This window comes from Protopterus annectens, chromosome 7.part0, assembly GCF_019279795.1.
Source record: "Protopterus annectens isolate FY-2018-M chromosome 7.part0, PAN1.0, whole genome shotgun sequence".
NCBI classification, from domain to species: Eukaryota; Metazoa; Chordata; order Ceratodontiformes; family Protopteridae; genus Protopterus; species Protopterus annectens.
Window position 1 is genome coordinate 1,283,355,161 of NC_056739.1, and position 27,301 is coordinate 1,283,382,461.

Sequence of the window (27,301 nt, forward strand, 5' to 3'; positions counted from 1 at the left end):
TGTCATGTTTAATCATAGCCTCACCTCAGGTTTCGTGCCCACTGAGTGGCACACAGCTACAGTTATCCCACTCCACAAGGGGGGATCCACCTTGGATCCCGGAAACTACCGTCCCATCAGTCTGACAAGCCTTATCTGCAAGGCCATGGAGCGTATTATCATGGAACTTATAAACAAAGACATTGACAACCTTCAAACACTGGACCCCACCCAGATGTTCTTCATCTCACATTGCTGCAGTCCTTACACTTGGGTAGTCCGCTGTCCTCGGTCGGCCCGAATATCAAAGTATAAGGCTGACGTCGGTCAAGGCGCATTTGACTGACATCAGGACGTCAGGGTACAAATGCGCATGACCGACATCATATCCTCAGTCTTTTTTGCCGCATGGTCCGATGCAGAAGCAGCGTTGCAAGTGCCGGTTGGCGTTCTGAAATTGTTCGATTTCGGAGTTTCAGACCGAGTCAAAGTTGGCTAAGTACCCCGTTGGGGAATATTTTAGTTTTTTCTTGCCTCAGTGGTTTACCGGATGTCAGAAAAAGTGAATAATTGTATTTCTTGTGGGAAACAGATACCGCATAGAGACTATCATACTTTGTGTATTCCTTGTTTAGGGCCTGAGCACGGCGTTGTTGGGTGTCGCTCTTGTGCTAGATTCAATAAGCGCACTATAAAGAGAAGGTTAGATTGTGCCAGGTTAGTCTTGAAGCGGTGCAATTATAAAATGCCGTCGGATGCTCCGGCGCCCGCTTCAAGAAGCGCAAGGACAAAGCAGTTAAGCCTAGGCTAGAAGAACCGTCTGTACCGGACGCCGGTTCTTTAGAGGTGTCGGTGGAGCCGGTGGTTCCACCGGAGGTTTCTTTGGGATCCCAGGGAGAGACTTTGTTATTGCAGGATGTGGCCTCTCAGGAGGCAGGTCAGGCTGATGGGGCTTCTCAGGTTACTGTACTCCCTCCCTTCCTAGGGTGGTTAGGCCCTCTCCTTCTGTTTCCAAGGCTTCTCCCAGAGGCAGGCCAGGTTTAGCTTCAGTTGGTGTCACCCCTAGTTCTTCAGGAACTGTGCCCAAGAAGCATATGCTTAAAATGGCAGAAGATTTGATTACTTTGATTAGGGTTCTTTGCCCCTCCTGATAAGAGACCTAGGGTGGAGCCTGAGCTAGGGAGTTTTGAGCAGGCTTTGGATGTTTCAGAGTCTTGACTGAAGACTTGCAGGAGTATTCCCTTATTCTGATTCTGATGTGGATGATTCTACTCCTTCTGCTTCTCCTCCTGAGGATTTTTCTTTTCAGAAACTCTTCATTCCATGAGGGAGCATTTTAAGTGGGAAGGTCAGGACTTCTCTGATTCCAGGAAAAGGCTTAGGGAATTTTTGTTTTACCCCAGCATAGGCCTTTGGCTATACCTCCTGTTTTGGATGTGGTGGAAGATGTTTTACAGAGGCTTCTCTTAATCCTGATTCTTTGCCTCCTGCTCCTGTTAAACCGGATAGGTATTACAGGGTGCCTGAAGCTCATAAGTATCTTTTAAGAGTCCTAGGGCAGACCCAGAAACTGTTAGTCAGGGGCCTAAAGGTGTTAAGGCTTCTGTTGTCAAGAATCCGGTTCCTACAGATAAAGAGGCCAGGGCCTTGGATAGATGGGGAAAGAAAGTTTATACTTCTTCCACTCTAGCTATGAGGGCTTTGAATTGCCAGTTTCACATGTTGAAATACCAAAATTATCTCCTTTCTCAATTGAAGTCTAAGGTTGATGCTCTGGCGGAAGGTATTGATTGTAAAGAGTTACAAGATTTAGTACATGTTTCTGAACAGGTGGGTAAGCATTCTTTGCAATGTGGTTTTGATGCTGTACAGGCCTCGTCTAGGGTGGCTGCCACGGGGTCAGTTCTTCGCAGGCACGCCTGGCTGAGGGATCAGAATTTATCTGACCATGTTAAAACAAGGATTTTAGATGCTCCTTTACAATCTGATGTGTTGTTTGGTTCTCCTGTTGAGGCAGTTTTAAAGAAAATGGAAGACAAGGCTAAGTCTATGCAGACTGTTAAAGATTTTTGCAGGTTCAGCCTCCAAAGTTTAGTAGAAATTGGCCTACTAAGGGGTGGGCGTATCCTTCTTATGATTCCCAGTCTAGGGGTAGATCTAGACGTGGCAGGGCAGAGCTCAGGGCTCTTTCAGGCCTAGAACAGGGAGTTCTCCTGCACAGTCTTGGTGAGGGCAGGGGTCAGTCCTTTCGTAAACAGACCCAATGACCTACCTTTTCAGCTGCCAGAACCTTCTCGTCTGGCAGCACCTTTGGGAGGAAGGTTGGCACTTTTCAAAGAAAATTGGAGTTTAATTACCCAAGACAGATGGGTATTGGATATCATTTACCAAGGTTACAGGTTTTATTTCCATACCTTGCCTCCTTTCAAAGGCATGCCAGACGTTCCTCCTCAACAAAGAATAGAGGCTCACAAGCAAATTTCTCTGTTACTCCAAATAGGGGCCATACAGCCGGTCCCTATGCCAGAAGTGGGCCTAGGATTTTATTCTCGCCTGTTCCTAGTACCAAAGAAAGGGAACACGTGGAGACCAATTTTGGACTTATCTATCCTCAACACTTATCTGGACATTCCCAAGTTCAAAATGTTGTCGTTACGTTACAGCAGCTTTTACCTCTGCTGGGCAAAGATCATTGGATGGTAACTTTGGATCTCAAGGAGGCTTATCTTCATGTTCCTATCAGACTGAGTTGCAGGAAGTATCTGCGTTTTCGAGCTGGGACTTCTCATTATCAGTTCTCTGCATTGCCCTTTGGCTTATCTACTGCCCAGAGTGTTCACGAAGGTTCTGGCTCCAGTGATAGCTTTCCTCAGGTTAAAAGGAATACAGATCTATCCTTATTTGGACGATTGCCTGATTCTGGCTCAAGGAAGGGACGAGCTTCTTCATCATTTGGATTATGTGATAGCAGTGCTAAGATGCCTGGGGTATTCTGTGAACGAAATAAAGTCCAGTCTAGTACCCTCTCAGGACATGTGCTTTCTGGGTGTGAGACTGAATACAGCATCCCAGATGGCCTTTTGACCCCGGACAAACAAAAGAATCTTTCCCTTTACTTTCATCAGTTGTCTCATCAGTCCAGGCTGACTGCAAGGACAGTCCTTCAAGCCTTGGGGTTCATGGCATCTTGTATTCTGGTGCTTCCCAATGCCAAACTGCATATGAGGAAGCTACAATGGTATCTCAAAAATGTATGGACACAGCACTGCCAGGATTTGGACACTGTCATTCAAATAATACCTTGCATTCAAAAGGAATTGTTGTGGTGGGCTCAGGAATGTCACCTAAACAAGGGACTCTCTGTGACCCGGCCAGAGGCGAGTCAGATTCTAACGACAGATGCCTCAGACAAAGCTTGGGAGCTCATCTGAATGGAAAGTGGATACAAGACAAGTGGCCTGCCAGACTACAACATCTACATATCAACTTGAAAGAGATGTTAGCAGTCCAGTTTGCATTAATAGCTTTCAAAGATTTACTTCTTCCAGGGCAGGTGTTGATTCTAACAGACAACACAACTGTCATGTGGTACATCAACAAGCAAGGCGGGACACATTCTTATCCTCTATGCAGGCAAGCAATGATTTTGTGGGAGACTGCTCTCAGTTTACAGCTAAATCTTCAGGCAAGGTTTCTGCCGGGGCACAGAACTCCTTAGCAGATGTGTTGAGCAGACAAATTATGGATCCCCACGAGTGGAAATTGGATCCTCATGTATTTCAGAAATTGACAGTGTCATGGGAACTTCAGACATAGATCTGTTCGCTTCTCCACTAAACCACCAGCTGCCAAAGTTTTGCACAAAGGTTTCATCCCACAGCTTGGAAAGTGGATGCTCTTTCTTTCAATTGGAGCAATCTTCATGTGTATGCCTTTCTGCCTCTCCTCCCAAAGGTACTACTAAAGGTCAGACAAGACAAGCCAAGGATGATTTTGATAGCTCCAGATTGGCCTCGACAGCATTGGTACCCATTACTGAGAAGCCTGGTACGGAAGCCTCCATGGCCTTTGCCTTCGATTCCACACCTGTTGTCTCAGGAGGACAGTCATTTGCTCAATGTCAAGCTTCACTCTCTGGACCTAACAGCCTGGCATATTCTGTTTTGAACCATAGTGGGCCTCCACTTCCACAGCAAGTTTTGAATGTTATTTTGGAAGCTAGAAGGCCTAGTACAAGGAAAGTGTACGCAGATAAATGGAAGAGATTTTTATTTTGGAGTGCAGCAAAGGATTTTGATGTTTCTGAGCCTAATTTAAGTGTGGCTCTTCAATATCTTACTGAGTTACTGGACAAAGGTTTGTCCTTCTCTTCTATTAAGGTTCATGCTGCAGCAATTTCGGCTCACTATGATTGTGACCCACCATTGTTTTCTCATCCTTTGTTCAAGCAATTTCTTAGAGGGGCAAAGAATATAAGACCCCCACGAAGAGCTCCTACTCCTGCTTGGGATCTCAATTTTGTGTTGGAGAAACTCACTCTACAACCTTTTGAGCCTGCAGCTACTACTGAATTAAAGTTTTTATCATGGAAGACTGCTTTTCTGTTGGCTATTACCTCTGCAAGAAGGGTTTCTGAGTTGCAGGCCCTTATGGCGGTTGAGCCTTTCTTAATTTTCCATAAGGATAGGGTATCTTTACGTACTAATCCTTCCTTTATGCCTAAAGTGGTTTCTAGTGTGGCTTTAAACCAAACTATTCATTTGCCTACTTTTTATGCAAATCCCCAAAATAAAGGGGAAAAGATTTTGCACACTTTAGATGTACACAGGCAGTTGCGATATTATTTGGGCAGAACTAAAGGGTTCAGGCAGTCTCAGCAGTTATTTGTTTCTTTTGCTTTGAGTTCTCAGGGCAAGCCTGTGTCAAAACAAACTATTTCTAAGTGGATTGGGTTTTGCATTGCCTTCTGTTATTCCCATCATGGCAAGGAGATTCCAGCTGGGATTAGGCCTCATTCCACTAGGGCTACTGCCACTTCGACAGCTTTTTTGAGGGGGGTGGCAACTAAGGGTATTTTGGAGGCAGCTACTTGGAGTTCAGTGCATACTTTCTCTAGGCATTATCACCTACCACTTTACTCTAAATCCAGGGCTGGTTTTGCCACTGCTGTTTTGCAGGGCATTTTGGCAGCTCCTGCTTCCTTATAGTTTGGCCATCCTCCCTTACCTCTGCTTTGGGATTCTACCCAAGTGTAAGGACTGCAGCAATGTGAGATGAAGAACATAGTACAGTTTTGTACCTACCATAAATGTAGATGTTCGAAGATCCACATTGCTGCAGTCCAATTTACCCTCCTTCCCTCTGTAGTTAGAGGGTTGTGTGGGTTGGGTTGTCAATATGAGGTATATTGTATATTGTATATATTGTATATATTGTACATATTTTTAGTGCTAGGATGGTTGGTTGTTTGTTTGCTGTCTTTTGGTTTTGACCTTTATTTTTAGGGTCTTCTGACATCTGGGGCAAGAAAAGACTGAGGATATGACGTCGGTCATGCGCATTTGTACCCTGACGTCCTGATGTCAGTCAAATGCGCCTTGACCGACGTCAGCCTTATACTTTGATATTCGGGCCGACCGAGGACAGCGGACTACCCAAGTGTAAGGACTGCAGCAATGTGGATCTTCGAACATCTACATTTATGGTAGGTACAAAACTGTACTTTTGGGTTCATGAAGGGCCGATCTTGTCTCCTGAACTTGATTGACTTCTTTGAATCAGTCTCCAGAGCCATGGACAAGGGTAAGGTGGTCCACACAGCCTATCTAGTCCTTGCCAAGGCCTTTGACACCATCCCCCACTCTGGAATCATAGATAAACTTACTAAGCTGGGCATTAATCCCTATGTCACCCAATGGGTTGCTAACTGGCTTACTGATAGAACCCACACTGTAAAAGTAGCAGACTCCAAATCCAGCTCCAGACAAGTGACAAGTGGAGTACCTCAGGGTTCAGTCCTGGGACCGCTCTTGTTTGGCATCTACTTCTCTGAAGTACAAGCCAACACTAAGGGACTCTGGATAACAAAGTTTGCAGATGACTGCAAACTGGGAGCCATTATTGAATCCGCAAATGATGTGGATACTCTACCAAAGGGCCTTACAGAAACAGATGCTTGGTGCCAGAGCCGTGGGCTCAAGCTCAATGCCAAGAAATGTATAGTTTTCCCTTTGGGAAAAAAACATGTATCCGTGAATTACCATATAGGTGGCAGTACACTAAACTCCAAAATTTGATAAGAGACTTAGGGACACAGGTGGACAGTGGTCTCACCTTCGATAATCACATCGCCACAACAGTCAGAAAATCCTTCTATGTGGCACACCTCATCACTAAGGGCTTTTCATCCAGAAAAAAGGAAGTCATTGTCCCACTGTACTCATCCCTCATTAGACCCATTATAGAATACAATGCCCCGTTTGGTATGTACCTCTCAAGACATCGGCAACAACTGGAAAGGCCACAGAAATACCTCACTAAAAGAATAACAGGCCTAAAGCAGATGCCCACGCTGACCGCCTTAAAAAACTCCAGCTATACTCTGTTGCATATCGTCTACTCAGAGGCGATCTTTGCTTAACATACAATGCCATGTCAAACCCAGAGCTGTTGGACATGCTACACTTAAAGAAATCCTAATCACTCAGAGCCACACGCACCAGGGATCTAAACCTTGTCATCACAATAAACAAAACATGCTGGAGGGATAGGTTCCTGACCCAGAGACTCCCCAGACTCTGGAATAGATTGCCCATACATGTCAAGCAGAGTGCCTCCTTGGCCCTCTTCAAAAGGAACCTTGACGATTGGATGGGAGAAAGGAAATTCACCCCGGGGATCTCGTCAGTCGCCCTGCTAGACAGGGAAGTAAATAGTGTGTGAAGAAATAGCCAGGGAATTGTTATGGCTAGGCTTGTATAGGCCCTAGGGCTGATAGCCTAGTACCAACCTATGAACCTATGATGAGGTGTGCCACGTAGAAGGATTTCCTGACTACTGTGGCAATGTGATTATCAAAGGAGAGACTACTGTCCACCTGTGTCCCAAGGTCTCTTATCACACTTTTGGTGTTAAGCAGACTAGTTCATGGGTACAGAGTTTTTACCAAAGGGGATGACAATGCACATTTTGGCGTTGAGCTTGAGGCCATGGCTTTGACACCGGACATCTGTCTCAGTGAGGCTCTTTTGTAGGATGTCCACGTTGTTAGGAGTTTTGATTATGGCTCTTAGTTTGCAGTCATCTGCGAACTTTGTTAGCCAAAGACCTTCTGTGTTACCCTGTACTTCAGAAAAGTAGATACCAAACAGGAGAGGACCCAGGACTGAACCCTATGGTACTCCACTTGTCAGTGGTCTGAAGTTGGATTTGGAGTCTGCTGCTTTCACAGTGTGGGTTCTGTCAGTCAGCCAGTTGGCAACCCATCTTGTGACATAAGGATTTATACCTAGTTTAGTGAGTTTATCTATAATTCCAGAGTAAGGGATGGTGTCGAAAGCCTTGACGAGATCTAGATAGGCTGTGTGAACCACCTTATCCTCGTCTACAGCTTTGGTGACTGCTTCAAAGAAGTCTGTCAGGTTTAGCAGACATGATCTGCCTTTTACAAACCCGAACTGGGTAGGGTCCAGAGATTGGAGATTACCAATGTCTTTTTTATAAGTTCCATGATGATACGTTCCACGACCTTGCAGACCAGGCTCGTCAGGCTAATGGGGCGGTAGTTCCCGGGGTCCTTGATGGCTCCCCCTTTGTGGAGTGGGATAACAGTCACTGTGCGCCATTCAGTGTGCACAAAGCCTGAGGTGAGGCTATGATTGTACGTGGTACTAAGGTGGGGTGCCAGTTCATTCTGTAGTTCGTGCAGAACTCAGCCTGGGATGTTGTCAGGTCCCATGGATGCTGCATTCTTGGCTTTGGAGAGTGTGGTTTTTACCTATGCAGCCGTGATTACAAGAACTTTGCATTCTTTCAGTATAGAAATGGGTCCTTTAGGGGGTGAGAGGGGGGGTAAAGTTAGCACTGAACCTGCCTGCCAGGATGTTGGCAATATCAGTTGGTTCTGTATGTTTAGTGCCATTGTGCTGTAACTCAGAGCAGATCTGAGTGTTGCCATTGAGATGCTTGACATAGCTATAGAACGCTTTGTGGTTGCCTTTAGAATCACTGGCGATTTTGTTTTCATAACTAGCTTTGGAGGATTTTATGAGGGATCTCAGCTTCTTACTGAGGCTGACCAGGGAGTTCCTCCAATCATGGGATTTTACTCTTTTTGCAACAGTTTCTTTCTTCTGTTGTAGAGTTTGTTTATGGCAGGGGGCCACCAAATTGGCTTTATTTTTTTGGAGAATAGCATCTTGGTTCTGTTAGAGATAACACGATCCGTACACTCATGTAAGTGCTTATAAAATGCATTTGTGTAGGATTCAGGAGTCATACCTCTATTGCCCATCTGCATGGGTGTTGCGAAGTTTGCCACTTCTGTCTTAAGAAGCGTGAAGTTGGCTTTGGAGAAATTTTTTACGGTAGTTTCCCTAGTGAGGGGTTGGGGTGGGATGTGGATGTCTAGGGTGATTAGCGTGTGGTCGGATCTGACCAATGAGGAATTGACCTTTGGTGTGGAACACCAGTCACCCATGTTGGTAATGACCAGGTCTAGGATATTGCTGCCCCTGGTGAGGGTGTGGATAAGTTGATCCAAGGCATTGGAATTTATGAATTCCAGAAAATGTTGAGTAGAAGAGATGGAAGATGAGTAATGTTCTTCATTCCACATTGCTGCAGTCCTAACAATTGGGTAGTCCGCTGTCCAGTCGGCCCGAATACCAAAGTATATGGCTGACGTCGGTCACGGCGCATTAGACTGACGCCAGTACGTCGGGGTACTAAGGCGCATGACCGACGTCATATCCTCAGTCTTTTTTGCCGCATGGTCCGATGCAGAAGCAATTTTGCGAGTGCAGGTTGGCGTTCTGAAAATTTCTGAAGACAGAGTTTCAGACCTAATCAAAGTTGGCTAAGTACCCGTTAGGGGAATATTTTGGTTTTTCTTGACTCAGTATTTAACCGGATGTCAGAAAAAGTGAATAACTGTATTTCTTGTGGGAAACAGATACCTCATAGGGATTACCATACTTTGTGTATACCTTGTTTAGGCCTGAGCACGACGTTGTTGGATGCCGCTTTTGTGCTAGATTTAACAAACGCACTATTAAGAAGAGGTTAGACTGTGCCAGGATAGTGTTTGGGAAGCGTTGTAATTATAAAATGCCATTGGATGCTCCGACGCCGGCTTCGCTAAAAGCGAAGGACAAAACAGCAAAGCAGTTTAGAGTGGAAGAACCGACAATCCCAGACGTCGGTTCTTTAGAGGGCTCAGTGGAGCCGGAGGTTTTGCCAGGTGTTTCTTTGGAGTCTCAGGGAGAGACTTTACTGTTACAGGATGTTTCCTCTCAGGAAGTAGGCCAGGCTGAGGGGCTTCTCAGGTGGACAGAGCTCAGGGCTCTTTCAGGCCTAGAACAGGAGTTCTCCTGCACAGTCTTGGTGAGGGCAGGGGTCAGTCCTTTTAACAGACCCAATGACCTACCTTTTCAGCTGCCAAAACCTTCTCGTCTGGCAGCACCTTTGGGAGGAAGGTTGGCACTTTTCAAAGAAAATTGGAGTTTAATTACCCAAGACAGATGGTTTGGATATCATTTACCAAGGTTACAGGTTTTATTTCCATACCTTGCCTCCTTTCAAAGGCATGCCAGACGTTCCTCCTCAACAAAGAATAGAGGCTCACAAGCAAATTTCTCTGTTACTCCAAATAGGGGCAAAGCGGCCTATGCCAGAAGTGGGCCTAGGATTTTATTCGCCTGTTCCTAGTACCAAAGAAGGGAACACGTGGAGACCAATTTTGGATTATCTATCCTCAACACTTATCTGGACATTCCCAAGTTCAAAATGTTGCGTTACAGCAGCTTTTACCTCTGCTGGGCAAAGATCATTGGATGGTAACTTTGGATCTCAAGGAGGCTTACTTCATGTTCCTATCAGACTGAGTTGCAGGAAGTATCTGCGTTGAGCTGGGACTTCTCATTATCAGTTCTCTGCATTGCCCTTTGGCTTATCTACTGCAGAGTGTTCACGAAGTTCTGGCTCCAGTGATAGCTTTCTTCAGGTTAAAAGGAATACAGATCTATCCTTATTTGGACTGCCTGATTCTGGCTCAAGGAAGGACTTCTTCATCATTTGGATATGTGATAGCAGTGCTAAGATGCCTGGGGTATTCTGTGACAATAAAGTCCAGTCTAGTACCCTCTCAGGACATGTGCTTTCTGGGTGTGAGACTGAATACAGCATCCCAGATGGCCTTTTGACCCCGGACAAACAAAGAATCTTTCCTTTACTTTCATCAGTTGTCTCATCAGTCCAGGCTGACTGCAAGGACAGTCCTTCAAGCCTTAGGGTTCATGGCATCTTGTATTCTGGTGCTTCCCAATGCCAAACTGCATATGAGGAAGCTACAATGGTATCTCAAAATGTATGGACACAGCACTGCCAGGATTTGGACACTGTCATTCAAATAATACCTTGCATTCAAAGGAATTTTGTGGTGGGCTCAGGAATGTCACCTAAACAAGGGACTCTCTGTGACCCAGGGGAGTCAGATTCTAACGACAGATGCCTCAGACAAAGCTTGGGAGCTCATCTGAATGGAAAGTGGATACAAGACAAGTGGCCTGCCAGACTAAAATCTACATATCAACTTGAAGAGATGTTAGCAGTCCAGTTTGCATTAATAGCTTTCAAGATTTACTTCTTCCAGGGCAGGTGTTGATTCTAACAGACAACACAACTGTCATGTGGTACATCAACAAGCAAGGGGACACATTCTTATCCTCTATGCAGGCAAGCAATGATTTTGTGGGAGACTGCTCTCAGTTTACAGCTAAATCTTCAGGCAAGGTTTCTGCCGGAGCACAGAACTCCTTAGCAGATGTGTTGAGCAGACAAATTATGGATCCCCCGTGGAAATTGGATCCTCATGTATTTCAGAAATTGACAGTGTCATGGGAACTCCAGACATAGATCTGTTCGCTTCTCCACTAAAACCAGCTGCCAAAGTTTTGCACAAAAGGTTTCATCCACAGCTTGGAAAGTGGATGCTCTTTCTTTCAATTGGAGCAATCTTCATCGTTTCCTACCTTCCTCTCCTCCCAAGGTTCCAAAGGTCAGACAAGTCTACTTTTGCCCATCTGCATGGGTGTTGATTGCCACTTCTGTCTTAAGAAGCGTGAAGTTGGCTTTGGAGAAATTTTACGGTAGTTTCCTAGTGAGGGGTTGGGGTGGGATGTGGATGTCTAGGGTGATTAGCGTGTGGTCGGCTCTGACCAATGAGAAAATTACCTCTGGTGTGGAACACCATTCACCCATGTTGGTAATGACCAGGTCTAGAATATTGCTGCCCCTGGTGTGGGTGTGGATAAGTGGATCCAAGGCATTGGAATTTATGAATTCTAGAAAACGTTGAGTAGAAGAGATGGAAGATGAGTAATGTTCTTCATTCCACATTGCAGCAGTCCTAACAATTGGGTAGTCGCGTCCAGTCGGCCCGAATACCAAAGTATAGGCTGCGCGGTCACGGCGCATTAGACTGAGCCAGTACGCAGGGTACTAATCGCATGACCGACGTCATATCCTCAGTCTTTTGCCGCATGGTCCGATGCAGAAGCAATTTTGCGAGTGCAGGTTGGCGTTCTGAAAATTTCTGAAGTCAGAGTTTCAGACCGAATCAAAGTTGGCTAAGTACCCGGTTGGGGATTATTTTGGTTTTTCTTGCCTCAGTATTTAACCGGATGTCAGAAAAGTGAATAACTGTATTTCTAGTGGGAAACAGATACCTCATAGGATTACCTACTTTATGTACCTTGTTTAGGGCCTGAGCAACGTTTGGTCCTCTTGTCTAGATTTAACAAACTACTATTAAGAGGTTAGACTGTGCCAGTTAGTGTTTAGGGAAGCGTGACTTTATAAAATGCCATTGGATGCTCGGAAGCTCAATGTTCCAAAAGATGGACAAACAGAAAAGGCCTTTCAAGGAAAATCAAAGAGGGTGCCAGGAATGTCCCTCTAGGACCTCAGTGACCGGAGGTTTTGCCAGGTGTTTCTAGGAGTCTCAGGCAGAGACTTTACTGTCTACAGGATGTTTCCTCTCAGGAGTAGGCCAGTGAGGGCTTCTCCAGGTGGCTGTTCTTCCATCACTATCCTAAGGTGGTTCTTCTCATGAGCCATTTTTGTTCCAAGGTTCTTTTAGGCAGGCTTTCGTTTGCCTTCGGGTTGGGGGTTTCTCCTAGTGCTTCAGGGTCTTTCCCCTAAGAAATCATGCTTAAAATGGCAGAGATTTGATTACTAATCAGGAAGTTTCAAAAAGTCTCCCCTGATAAAGAGGCCTAGGGTGGAACCTGAGTCTTGAGAGTTTTGAGCTCCAAGGCTTCTGAGGTCTTGACAGAAAAACTTGCAGGAGTTCCTCCCTTGTCTGATTCTGATGTGGATGATTCCTCCTTCAGCTTTCCTTGAGGATTTTTCATCTGAGAGATTCTCTGCATTCCATGAGGCAGCCTATTTAAATGGGAAGGCCAAGCTTTTCCCTCTGATTCGGAAAGGTCTTTGGAAGTTCTTGTTTACCCCAGCATAGGCCGTTTTATTTTACCTCCTGCTGAATGGTTGGAAGATGTTTTCAGAGGCTTCCTTGAATCCTGATTCTTTGCCAGTTCCTTCTCTTTAAACCGGAAGTATTATAGGGTGACTGAAGCTCATAATTATCTTTTTAAGAGTCCTAGGGCAGACCCGAAAGCTCTAGGGGCCTAAAGGTGTAAGGCCTTGTTGTTAAAATCCTGTCCCTCCTGATAAAGAGGCAAGGGCTTTGGATAGATGGGGAAAGAAAGTGTATACTTCTTCCACTTTAGCCATTAGCCTTGAATTGCAGTTTCACATGTTCAAATATCAGAATTATTTCTTCAATTATCTAAGGTGGTGCTCTTGCGAAGGTATTGACTGTTAAGCTAAAGGGTTTATTTATGTGTTTGAACAAGGTTAACATTCTTGCATGTTTTTATGCTACAGCCCAATAAAGGGTTTTGCCACTTTCTGTTCTTCGGCAGTTCGATTTTTGGATAGAATGTAGCAGTTCAGCAGTTTTTGTCTCTTTGCATTTTGGGCAAGCCTTGTCAAAACAAACTATTTCAAGGATGATTTTGATAGCTCCAGATTGGCCTCGACAGCATTGGTACCCATTACTGAGAAGCCTGGTACGGAAGCCTCCATGGCCTTTGCCTTGATTCCACACCTGTTGTCTCAGGAGGACAGTTATTTGCTCAATGTCAAGCTTCACTCTCTGGACCTAACAGCCTGGCATATTCTGTTTTGAACCATAGTGGGCCTCCACTTCCACAGCAAGTTTTGAATGTTATTTTGGAAGCTAGAAGGCCTAGTACAAGGAAAGTGTACGAGATAAATGGAAGAGATTTTTATTTTGGAGTGCAGCAAAGGATTTTGATGTTTCTGAGCCTAATTTAAGTGTGGCTCTTCAATATCTTACTGAGTTACTGGACAAAGGTTTGTCCTTCTCTTCTATTAAGGTTCATGCTGCAGCAATTTCGGCTCACTATGATTGTGACCCACCATTGTTTTCTCATCCTTTGTTCAAGCAATTTCTTAGAGGGGCAAAGAATATAAGACCCCCACGAAGAGCTCCTACTCCTGCTTGGGATCTCAATTTTTGTGTTGGAGAAACTCACTCTACAACCTTTTGAGCCTGCAGCTACTACTGAATTAAAGTTTTATCATGGAAGACTGCTTTTCTGTTGGCTATTACCTCTGCAAGAAGGGTTTCTGAGTTGCAGGCCCTTATGGCGGTTGAGCCTTTCTTAATTTTCCATAAGGATAGGGTATCTTTTGCATTAATCCTTCCTTTATGCCTAAAGTGGTTTCTAGTGTGGCTTTAAACCAAACTATTCATTTGCCTACTTTTTATGCAAATCCCCAAAATAAAGGGAAAAGATTTTGCACACTTTAGATGTACACAGGCAGTTCTGCGATATTATTTGGGCAGAACTAAAGGGTTCAGGCAGTCTCAGCAGTTATTTGTTTCTTTTTGCTTTGAGTTCTCAGGGCAAGCCTGTGTCAAAACAAACTATTTCTAAGTGGATTGGGTTTTGCATTGCCTTCTGTTATTCCCATCATGGCAAGGAGATTCCAGCTGGGATTAGGCCTCATTCCACTAGGGCTACTGCCACTTGACAGCTTTTGAGGGGGTGGCAACTAAGGGTATTTTGGAGGCAGCTACTTGGAGTTCAGTGCATACTTTCTCTAGGCATTATCACCTACCACTTTACTCTAAATCCAGGGCTGGTTTTGCCACTGCTGTTTTGCAGGGCATTTTGGCAGCTCCTGCTTCCTTATAGTTTGGCCATCCTCCCTTACCTCTGCTTTGGGATTCTACCCAAGTGTAAGGACTGCAGCAATGTGAGATGAAGAACATAGTACAGTTTTGTACCTACCATAAATGTAGATGTTCAAGATCCACATTGCTGCAGTCCAATTCCTCCCTCCTTCCCTCTGTAGTTAGAGGTTGTGTGGGTTGGGTTGTCAATATGAGGTATATTGTATATTGTATATATTGTATATATTGTACATATTTTTAGTGCTAGGATGGTTGGTTGTTTGTTTGCTGTCTTTTGGTTTTGACCTTTATTTTTAGGGTCTTCTGACATCTGGGGCAAGAAAAGACTGAGGATATGACGTCGGTCATGCGCATTTGTACCCTGACGTCCTGATGTCAGTCAAATGCGCCTTGACCGACGTCAGCCTTATACTTTGATATTCGGGCCGACCGAGGACAGCGGACTACCCAAGTGTAAGGACTGCAGCAATGTGGATCTTCGAACATCTACATTTATGGTAGGTACAAAACTGTACTTTTGGGTTCATGAAGGGCCGATCTTGTCTCCTGAACTTGATTGACTTCTTGGAATCAGTCTCCAGAGCCATGGACAAGGGTAAGGTGGTCCACACAGCCTATCTAGACCTTGCCAAGGCCTTTGACACCATCCCCCACTCTGGAATCATAGATAAACTTACTAAGCTGGGCATTAATCCCTATGTCACCCAATGGGTTGCTAACTGGCTTACTGATAGAACCCACACTGTAAAAGTAGCAGACTCCAAATCCAGCTCCAGACAAGTGACAAGTGGAGTACCTCAGGGTTCAGTCCTGGGACTGCTCTTGTTTGGCATCTACTTCTCTGAAGTACAAGCCAACACTAAGGGACTCTGGATAACAAAGTTTGCAGATGACTGCAAACTGGGAGCCATTATTGAATCCCCAAATGATGTGGATACTCTACAAAAGGGCCTTACAGAAACAGATGCTTGGTGCCAGAGCCATGGGCTCAAGCTCAATGCCAAGAAATGTATAGTTTTCCCCTTTGGGAAAAAACATGTATCCGTGAATTACCATATAGGTGGCAGTACACTAAACTCCGAAAGTTTGATAAGAGACTTAGGGACACAGGTGGACAGTGGTCTCACCTTCGATAATCACATCGCCACAACAGTCAGAAAATCCTTCTATGTGGCACACCTCATCACTAAGGGCTTTTCATCCAGAAAAAAGGAGGTCATTGTCCCACTGTACTCATCCCTCATTAGACCCATTATAGAATACAATGCCCCGTTTGGTATGTACCTCTCAAGACATCGGCAACAACTGGAAAGGCCACAGAAATACCTCACTAAAAGAATAACAGGCCTAAAGCAGATGCCCTACGCTGACCGCCTTAAAAAACTCCAGCTATACTCTGTTGCATATCGTCTACTCAGAGGCGATCTTTGCTTAACATACAATGCCATGTCAAACCCAGAGCTGTTGGACATGCTACACTTAAAGAAATCCTAATCACTCAGAGCCACACGCACCAGGGATCTAAACCTTGTCATCACAATAAACAAAACATGCTGGAGGGATAGGTTCCTGACCCAGAGACTCCCCAGACTCTGGAATAGATTGCCCATACATGTCAAGCAGAGTGCCTCTTTGGCCCTCTTCAAAAGGAACCTTGACGATTGGATGGGAGAAAGGAAATTCACCCCAGGGATCTCGTCAGTCGCCCTGCTAGACAGGGAAGTAAATAGTGTGTGAAGAAATAGCCAGGGAATTGTTATGGCTAGGCTTGTATAGGCCCTAGGGCTGATAGCCTAGTACCAACCTATGAACCTATGAACCTATGATGAGGTGTGCCACGTAGAAGGATTTCCTGACTACTGTGGCAATGTGATTATCAAAGGAGAGACTACTGTCCACCTGTGTCCCAAGGTCTCTTATCACACTTTTGGTGTTAAGCAGACTAGTTCATGGGTACAGAGTTTTTACCAAAGGGGATGACAATGCACATTTTGGCATTGAGCTTGAGGCCATGGCTTTGACACCGGACATCTGTCTCAGTGAGGCTCTTTTGTAGGATGTCCACGTTGTTAGGAGTTTTGATTATGGCTCTTAGTTTGCAGTCATCTGCGAACTTTGTTAGCCAAAGACCTTCTGTGTTAGCCTGTACTTCAGAAAAGTAGATACCAAACAGGAGAGGACCCAGGACTGAACCCTGTGGTACTCCACTTGTCAGTGGTCTGAAGTTGGATTTGGAGTCTGCTGCTTTCACAGTGTGGGTTCTGTCAGTCAGCCAGTTGGCAACCCATCTTGTGACATAAGGATTTATACCTAGTTTAGTGAGTTTATCTATAATTCCAGAGTAAGGGATGGTGTCGAAAGCCTTGACGAGATCTAGATAGGCTGTGTGAACCACCTTATCCTCGTCTACAGCTTTGGTGACTGCTTCAAAGAAGTCTGTCAGGTTTAGCAGACATGATCTGCCTTTACAAACCCGAACTGGGTAGGGTCCAGAGATTGGAGATTACCAATGTCTTTTATAAGTTCCATGATGATCGTTCCACGACCTTGCAGACCAGGCTCGTCAGGCTAATGGGGCGGTAGTTCCCGGGGTCCTTGATGGCTCCCCCTTTGTGGAGTGGGATAACAGTCACTGTGCGCCATTGAGTGTGCACAAAGCCTGAGGTGAGGCTATGATTGTACGTGGTACTAAGGTGGGGTGCCAGTTCATTCTGTAGTTCGTGCAGAACTCAGCCTGGGATGTTGTCAGGTCCCATGGATGCTGCATTCTTGGCTTTGGAGAGTGTGGTTTTTACCTATGCAGCCGTGATTACAAGAACTTTGCATTCTTTCGGTATAGAGATGGGTCCTTTAGGGGGTGAGAGGGGGGGTAAAGTTAGCACTGAACCTGCCTGCCAGGATGTTGGCAATATCAGTTGGTTCTGTATGTTTAGTGCCATTGTGCTGTAACTCAGAGCAGATCTGAGTGTTGCCATTGAGATGCTTGACATAGCTATAGAACGCTTTGTGGTTGCCTTTAGAATCACTGGCGATTTTGTTTTCATAACTAGCTTTGGAGGATTTTATGAGGGATCTCAGCTTCTTACTGAGGCTGACCAGGGAGTTCCTCCAATCATGGGATTTTACTCTTTTTTGCAACAGTTTCTTTCTTCTGTTGTAGAGTTTGTTTATGGCAGGGGGCCACCAAATTGGCTTTATTTTTTTGGAGAATAGCATCTTGGTTCTGTTAGAGATAACACGATCCGTACACTCATGTAAGTGCTTATAAAATGCATTTGTGTAGGATTCAGGAGTCGTACCTCTATTGCCCATCTGCATGGGTGTTGCGAAGTTTGCCACTTCTGTCTTAAGAAGCGTGAAGTTGGCTTTGGAGAAATTTTTTACGGTAGTTTCCCTAGTGGGGGGTTGGGGTGGGATGTGGATGTCTAGGGTGATTAGCGTGTGGTCGGATCTGACCAATGAGGAATTGACCTTTGGTGTGGAACACCAGTCACCCATGTTGGTAATGACCAGGTCTAGGATATTGCTGCCCCTGGTGAGGGTGTGGATAAGTTGATCCAAGGCATTGGAATTTATGAATTCCAGAAAATGTTGAGTAGAAGAGATGGAAGATGAGTATTTTTCCCAGTTAATGGTGGAGTAGTTGAAATCGACTATTATTAGGGTGTTGGGTTGTACCCTAATATTTTCCATTGTGTCAAGAAATGAGGAGTGGGAATCCTGGGGCATGGTGGGGGATCTGTAGCAAACTACAATTTGGATTGCGGTCTTGCCCACAGTTAGTTGCACTTGGATAATCTCGGATGCATTATGCTAAGCAACTAGACTGGAGGTGTGGATATCCTTAATGAATATGGACACACCTCCACCTTTAGTGTTTCAGTCCAGGTTAGGTGGCTGAAAGGTGTGGTATGAATTATAGCCTGGTAATGCAGGGGTGCTCTCTGGAGCCTTAAACCAGGTCTCTGACACTGCACAGATGTCGATGTTCTCCATTTTAAGTAGTGCCTCGAGTGAGTGCATTTTGAGGTTTAGACTTCTAGCATTGAGTTGCAATACCCTTAGATTTTGCTTGCTTGTACCTGTTATGGTGGTGAATTTGTCATTTGAACCTTGCCTAAAAAAGGCACTATAGGGTTGGCAAGAGCCTTAGCCAGTTTCCGGAATCCCAAGGGTGACAGGTGCAGGCCATCTCTGCAAAGCATCATGATCTGTCGATTTTTCAGTGTCGGGAATCTCTCACTTGAGTGAAAGATCTCATAGACAGGCTGAGATTCCAAGAGAACATTCAGAAGTAATTTTTTAACTCCATTTCATAGTGTTGGGGTCCTGGGGTGTCTGCTAGACACCTCAGTTCAAAGAGCTTTTCTTCCACAGGAAAAAATACAATTGTATCTAGATCTGTTTCTAGGATTTTCCTCAGACTTCAGTCACTGCGAGGGAATAGCTTAGGATTTTGGGTCTCATGACATCTGTGATTTTCATGACACCCCTGGCAGGACTCCACATGAGAAAGATACAGTTATACCTGGTGTCTCTTTGGTCCCAGCACCAATGCCCATCATCTTTTCAAATCCCAGTTCCGGGGAGAAATCACTTGGTAGAATTAGCAAATTTCCCTAAATCCAAGTCTCATCTTTAGCAAAACAAAGTCTGCTAAGGATTAAGTGCCTGCCTACGAGAAACTGCTTTATTTCTGCTGTTTGTGCCTTCCTTGGATTTATTTTGTCAAGTCTCATCTTTCCTTCTGCCTGCTCCAAAGCAGTCAGTCACTACAGACTACTCCAAATTTGCTTGGGGAGCAGTTTCAGAGGTATAAAAGTGCAAGGTGTGTGGGGCACCAAGGACAGATACATCCCCCATAAATATTGAAGAGACGCTTGCTCTAATCAAGGCAGTCAACTTTCTGAATCATGTTTGGTTCCTTGGACCTCTTCAGGTTGTTACAGACAGTGCCACAAATAATATGATACATCAATAAGCAAGGGGTAATCAAATCTTACTCCCTTTGCAGACCGGTCATGTTAGCTGGGGATATGGCTTCACAACACAGTTTCACTCCACTGGCTTCATACATCTCATCAGGGCAAAACTGTGTGGCATACAAGCTGACCAGGACAAAGGCAGACCCTCTGGAACCTTGATAATGGGGTCTTCCAAGATTTGATCCATCTGTGGGGAGTCCCTCAGGTAGATCTCTTTGCCTTTCCTCTGAACAATCAACTAGCAAAGTTCTACTCCAGACCTCCATGCAAAAAGGCCTGGAAGACACATGACTTTTCCTTTCCTTAACATGAATGTTCCTATATGCCTTTCCACTGATATTCAGGATACCTCTGAAGATTCAGAAGGAATCCACCAAAATCATTGTGGTGACTCCCTTCTAGCCCAAGCAATAGTAATTATCTCTTCCTTTGGAAATACCCAGGGGCAATTGCCATAATCTTCCCCACAGATTGAATCTACTCACACAAGAATAGGATTGTTTGATACACCGCAATCTCAATCAGCTTCAACTGACTGCCTGGATGATAAGATCTTAATTTCCTTTAGGCACCTGCTTATTGAGGATGTGCAGCAGGTACTTATGTAGGCAAGAAAGCCTGCTACTAGAAAATCACATATTAACAAATGGGAAAGGTGTTCTAGCTGGTGCCAACAATATAATCAGCAACCATTCAGTGCTAGTGTTTATCTGGTTTTACAACATTTGTGTGAGTTACTATCCTATGGCCTTTCCTACTCCCCCATCAAGGTTAATTTATCAGCCATTTCAGTATGGATGCCCATGGATCCTCCTGTTTCAATGCATTCTCATGTCAAAATGTTTTTGAAAGGGGGTTTGCATAAAGGCCCCCAAAAAAACTAGTGGCCTCTCCTTGGGATCTTAATTTTGTGTTAGAAAAACTAACACTTGCTCCATTTGAACCAGCTACTCTGGCTGACTTGAGATTCTTAACAAGGAAAACTGTTTTACTGATTGCTCTGACCTCTGCAAGAACAGTATCTGAGTGGTATGCTCTTATGGGTAGTCAACCCTGTCTTCTGTTTTCTTTCCTGAACCTAAATGTGATGGAAATAGAATTCTGCATACCTTGGATATCCACAGACAACTCAGGTAATATCTTATCAGAATAAAATCTTTTAGATCTGCTGACCGATTGTTCATTTCTTGTGAAGGTAAGAAGAAGGGACAATCTGTGTGAAAACAGACTATTTCCAAATGGTTGTTTCAGGCTATCACCTTTTGTTATTCTCAACTACAATAAAACTATTTCAGATATGATCAAGGCCCACTCTGCCAGGACCCTGGCTTCATTTATGGCTTTTTGGAAGGGGTGGGATTCTGTAAATATTCTAGAAGCAACAACTTGGTCCTGTCTGCATACTTTTTCAAAGCATTTCAAGCTTGATTCCTTCTGTAGGTTTGGACCAGGCTTTGCTGGGACCACATTATTCAGGGAATCATGGACTCTCCTTCCACCTCCCATATGCACTTAGCTAGGTTAATTTACCCATATAGCTGTGGCTAATGCAGCAGTGATCAATATGATGAACTTACTAAGTAAACTTACCATAACAGCAGATATTCAAATGATCACTGCTGCAGTAGCCACTCCCTCCCTCTGTCCTCCTTTTTGTTTTTTGACTGTGCCAGGGTATGTTATGTGTGTGTGTGTGTGTGTGTGTGTGTGTGTGTGTGTGTGTGTGTGTGTGTGTGTGTGTATATATATATATATATATATATATATATATATATATAAATATATATATATATATATATATATATATGTATGTATATATTTTTATTCCTAGCTATGCCCTGTCAGGACTCAGCCATCCTTTTTCAGTTGGCATGAAGGCTGTGAAGGGCTTCAAGCTCAAACCTCTATTTTTAGGCAGCTCAGGTTGACCTGTCTAATGACTGGAGAAAGTGAAAGGTGCCCTGAAACTTTGGAAGCTCGTCCGCTGTTATATCCTTGTCAGGATATAATCTGTGTAGCTAAGGCTACTACAGCAGCGATCATACCAACATCTACTGTTATGGTAAGTTTTCTTACACAACTGTACTTTATAACAATTTGTAATAGCACTGCCCCCAGATCAACATCCAAGCCATCTGTCAAGACAGCAAATTCCCGTTTGATGACTGATGTAACTAGGACTAGGTCTGCACAAAGAGCCATCTTCAACAAAGAAGATGCCCTGTTTGTATGTTCAGTATATTTTACCCATTTAGAGCTTGTCCATCCATTGCTGATATGTTATAGGCCAAGATAGGAGCACTGTGTATTGCAGTGGCTTCCCCTTCTAGTCAGTGTACCTTTTGTTTGACAGCAGAATTGTCAAGAGTTTTGGTTGACATGTTGCTATATGTTTTGTAAGCAAGGCATTTGAATAAGATTGTGTAACAGTGGAGATTTAGACATTTCTCCTTTTCTCCTGTGTATATATGTGTATCTGTGTATCTGTTGACATATATATATATATATATATATATATATATATATATATTCAAAGTGAGGGTGGGGGGAGTATAGGGGGCTTGCCCACAGAAACACTGTTTTTTTATTGAATTGAAATTTGATGGCATGATTGGTGGAGGAGGACTCATTGATAGTTCTGACTGTTGGTTGCCATTGAACCACTACATCGGTCCACATAGTATATTGCCCTCTCTGTGAGGGGCACCTACTTGTTCCCCTTTGTTAGGAACAATATCATGAAGTACCTGAGATGACTCAGCTTCATATTTAGTTTGGCAGCTAGTGACTTGAAGTAAGACATTGAAATGGGAAATGAAATTCAGCAACCTGAAATCACTGTACAAGTATATACTTTCAATAAGCTTTGGTACCAACACAATAAGGTACTCCACTCATTGTGGAACTCTTCAGTTACCCGCAGAGCCAGCATCTTGTCTTTATTCTCTAGCAACACTTTTAAGTTTTGCATTAAGAATATAGAAAAGCCAGAGGTTCAACTTTTTTTTTCCTGTTTGTGTCATAATATCACGGTTTAGTACATTATTATTTATTTATTTTCATTTTGTTTACTGGATAATTATTGTGGTCAACAGACCCTTTTCAGCTATGACCTCAGTCATCCTGTGAGAAAATTAGGCATAGTTTAACAATAAAACAATTCTGATAAGCAAATAGTATGTATAGGCATGTATCTTGATGTACATGCATACACATATATATATATATATGTGTGTGTGTGTGTGTATTTATATATATATATATATATATATATATATATATATATATATATATATATTAAATAACAAAGTATTTTTTTATTTTATTGATGGACTCCTTCATTGCCTTTCTTTGGAGAAAAACATTTTCTCCTTAATCTTATTTCTGTGAGGACCCTATCATCTGCCCAAGGTTGCACATGACCACCATCAGTTCCCTGTCATTCAAGAAGTTTAGAATATTTTTGTGGTGAATTATTTGTCATGTAGCCAAGTGTCCACTAACTTGTATTCAACACTTGGTATGAACACCATCACATAGCCTCCAGCCTGAAATATCCTGACCTTTACACACTAATTATATGTGTAGGTCTGAGCTTCCTGAGCAATAGTCATGTGTTGTCTTACCAATGATGATACTGCTTAAATCCTCTCCCACGTATGGGCCATATGTTCCAGTCTGGTATAATGTGGCATCTTTTCTTCCTTCCATGTTCTTTTACTCTATTAAGCAGTCCCCTGGTTTGGTGCTTTGTAATAATTTAAAGAGGGTGAATCCAGTATAGAAGATTGTGGCCTCTCTCTTGTGGTGCCACGTAAAGCAGCAGTTAGTCCCAAGGATTCTGCTCCTGATCATTGACCTTATCTAACATTTCCTTTACTGTGTTATTGTACCATTCCACTAAGCTGTCTATGTGGAGGTGGGATACAGAGGTTATTATTTGTTTTGTTTAACTTGCAGCATTTAACACACTCACTGCCATCACCCAAGACATTAAGATGGAATTCTTGAATTGTCATGATCTCCTTGATTATTCCTATCTGGCTACTACAAATGAATATTAGCATTCTACACTGATGGCCTTAGCTCCTGTCATTCACAAAGGATTGGCTTCTGGGTACATGGTAGGATAATTTTGGATAAGTACTATAGATAGAGTAAAGGCTGATTCAACAAAGGAATGGTGTCTGGGTATCTGGTGGTACAATATAAGATAAGTAATTTGTATTAATGACTCATTCCTAATGTAGATAAAGGGTTCAAAGTTATTAATTTAGATGTGGCTTGTGTTATACACAGGAACCAAATGAGATGCATAAAATAACAAACAGCGAGCGATCCAGTGAAGACAGATTTTAATAAACAAACTCTAGAGCCTCGGCTCACAAGCTTTCTCGAATATAGCACACACAAAAAACAAGCTCAATTTATATTACTACCCATTAACACTCATTATAAATTATTCAATTAAAAAGGCAAGTTTTTATAAAAAACATCTCCAGTTGCATTCCTTATTCAAGCCAGTAGGTGTCATAGTCCCATATTTTAAAATAAAAACAGTTTCTTTATACAACAGTCTGTTCTTCAAACAAGTTGCATTTTCAGCTTCAGTATGTTCCAAAATAACAACCTTTTAAATCTCTATAAACCCCCTATGTACAGTATTAAAGTGATAAGCTACAGGACTTTCCAATTTATTATTTCTGATATCTTATGTATTCCTGTAACCTAACCCTAAAAGTTCTTTTACTTTCACCAGTATAAAACAGGTCACAGGAACACTTTAGAGCATAGATCACTCCCATTGTATTACAAGTATATTCAGCTGCCGGTTGGAATCTCATACCATTCATACTTTCAAAAAGATTTCACCACATAAGGACATACAGAACAATCCCCACAGGCCCAGGTTCCTAACCTACTCATTATATTATTACATTTTACTTTAAGTACACAGAATTTATTATGAATCAGCTTATCTTTTATACTATGTCCCCTCTTGAAGGACATCAAGGGGGTATACCATAAATTCTTCACACTATTTTTGCCTTTTAAAAGAAAGGGCCAGTAATGTTTTATAATATCTACTGTTTCACTAGTCAGTAAATTAAATAATGTAACAAAATATTTTTTTGACTAGAACTATAAGAAGTTAGATATCCCTACCTCTCTAGCTCATTTTTTAACCTCCTTCTTTCTGTTGTTGCTACAATTCAAGAAACGTAGTATTTTAAGAGCATTCGCAATTACCTGTATACTATACCCTCTTTGTGTAAACATTATATAAGTCTGGCCTGTTTCCTTTTCCAAAATTTTCCTCTCACTGCATAGTCTATTAATTCTCAATAATTCTCCATAAGGGAAAGCATCCAATAAGTGTGGAGGACGGCAACATCTACCATCTAAGAAATGGCCTCCATCATCAAATTTCCTGTGTATCCTAGTACTTATATTTCCATTCTCATGGCCTTCTAGAACCATATCTATGAATACAACTGACTTGCCCCTCTGCATCCCATCAAATTCAAATCCAAAACAATTTTTATGCAATTCACAAACAAAATCTTCAACAAATAATCCCCCACCTTTACATAAAAAAATCAAATAATCTATAAATCTATAATAAAGCAAAACATATTTTCTTAAAAAATCCAACTTGTATAAAAAATCCACTTCATATAATCCCATAACATGTTAACATACATGGGAGCAAAAGGAACTCCCATGGCTATACCTTGAAATTGTTGATAAATAACTTGAATAAATTCAAAAAAATTATTAACCAAACTAAAATAAATGAAATCAATAAATAATTAACTACAGGGCCATCTCCCAAAAAGAAACTAAGTGCCTCCAAATCCACAGAATGTTTAATGTTAGTATACAAACTTTTAACATCTAGTGTTATCCAGTAGTACTCTTCACCCCAGGTTACTGATTTTATTTTCTCTAAAAAATCACAAGAATCTCTTATATAGGAATCTAATTTCACTGCAAACTTTACTAAATAGGAGTGCAGCATGACTCATATATTATGTAAAAAGTAATTAGTAGCATAGTAATTTTCAGCTTCAGTATGTTCCAAAATACAACCTTTTAAATCTCTATAACTCCCATAAATATATACCATAAATTCTTCACACTATTTTTACCTTTTAAAAGAAAGGGCCAGTAATGTTTTATAATATCTACTATTTCACTAGTCAATAAATTAAGTAATGTAATAGAATACATTTTTTTACTAGCACTATCCATATTCATCAAGGGATACCCAGACCTCCAGGTTAGTGGCACAGCACGATGCTTCAGAGATCATCCACATGCAACTAACAATGGACAAAACTGCAATTCAAATTGTAGCTTGCTACAGATCACCCACCATGTCCCAGGACCCCCAGTCTGCATTTCTGGAAACACTGGGAAACATAAAGGTTGTACCAAACACCCTGATGTTGGGTGATTTCAATTACCCAAACATTAACTGGGAGAACTACTCAAGTACTAACTCCCTTGCCCAACATTTCCTAGAATTTATAAATTCAAACGCCCTGGATCAACTGGTCAACACTCCCACCAGAGGTGACAACATATTGGACCAGGTCATCACTAACATGGGCGACCGGTGTTCCACACCGGAGGTAAACCCCTCGCTGGTTAGATCTGACCATAAACTAATCAGTCTGGATATCCACATTCCGGCCCACCCCCGGTCAAAGAAACCACCATGAAAAACTTTTCAAAAGCAAACTTCACGTTACTTAAGACCGAGGTGGAAAGTTTCAAAGTCCCCATGCTAAAGAATAACGCTGCCCAAGCTACAAAATCCTTTACTAATGCACTCTACGGGCACCTAAAAGAATGCATGGATTGGGCTATCCCAAGCAAAACCAAGACTCACTCCTCCAAGAAAAGGAACCCAGTCTGGTGGACCCCTGCCATAAACAAGATATACAATAGAAGGAGGAAACTAGTACAGAAAAGAGTAAAATCCCAAGAAGGGAAGACATCCCTGATCAGTATCAGCAAGAAACTACGATCCCTCATAAAATCATCCAAGGCTAGCTTCGAAAGAAAAATTGCCAAGGACTCCAAAGATAACCACAAGGCATTCTTTAGCTATGTCATGAATCTAAGTGGCAATTCTCAGATGTGCTCGGAGTTTGTGCAGAATGGCAAAAAATACACTGAACCGACCGATAACGCCAACATCCTGATAGGCAGGTTTAGTGCAAACTTCACCCCCCTCTCACCCCCAAAAGGACCCAATACCATACCAGAAGAATGTAGTGCCCCTGAAATCACAGACACTCAGGTTAAAACAGCCCTTTCCAAAGCCAAAAACACAGCATCAATGGGACCGGATGGTGTCCCAGGCTGCATCCTACACGAGCTCAAAGATGAACTAATCCCTCACCTAAACACACTGTTGAAACTCAGCCTCTCCACAGGCTACGTGCCCTTAGAGTGGCACACAGCAATGGTTATTCTGCTCCACAAAGGTGGAGCCACAACAGACCCCGGGAACTATCACCCTATAAGCCTGACTAGCTTGGTCTGCAAGGCTATGGAGCGCATCATCATGGATCTCATTAACAGAGACATTGGGAACCTCCAAACACTGGACCCTACCCTGTTCGGCTTTGTTAAAACCTGGTGGACTTCTTTGAGACAGTTTCCAAGGCTATAGACGAGGGAAAGGTGGTCCACACAGCCTACCTAGACCTCGCAAAGGCCTTTAACACCATTCCCCATTCTGGTATTGTAGAGAAGCTCACCAGCCTAAACATAAACCCCTACGTCATGGGATGGGTTGCCAACTGGCTCATGGACA

The 27,301-nt window shown here is 43.0% G+C and overlaps 1 protein-coding gene across 2 annotated transcripts in view; it reads left to right on the forward strand.

The window, feature by feature from the left end:
- The window catches only part of FRMD4B (FERM domain containing 4B), a 2,055,076-nt gene that overhangs the window by 711,329 nt on the left and 1,316,446 nt on the right, over positions 1-27,301 (forward strand). The gene's annotated exons all lie outside the window — the stretch shown is intronic.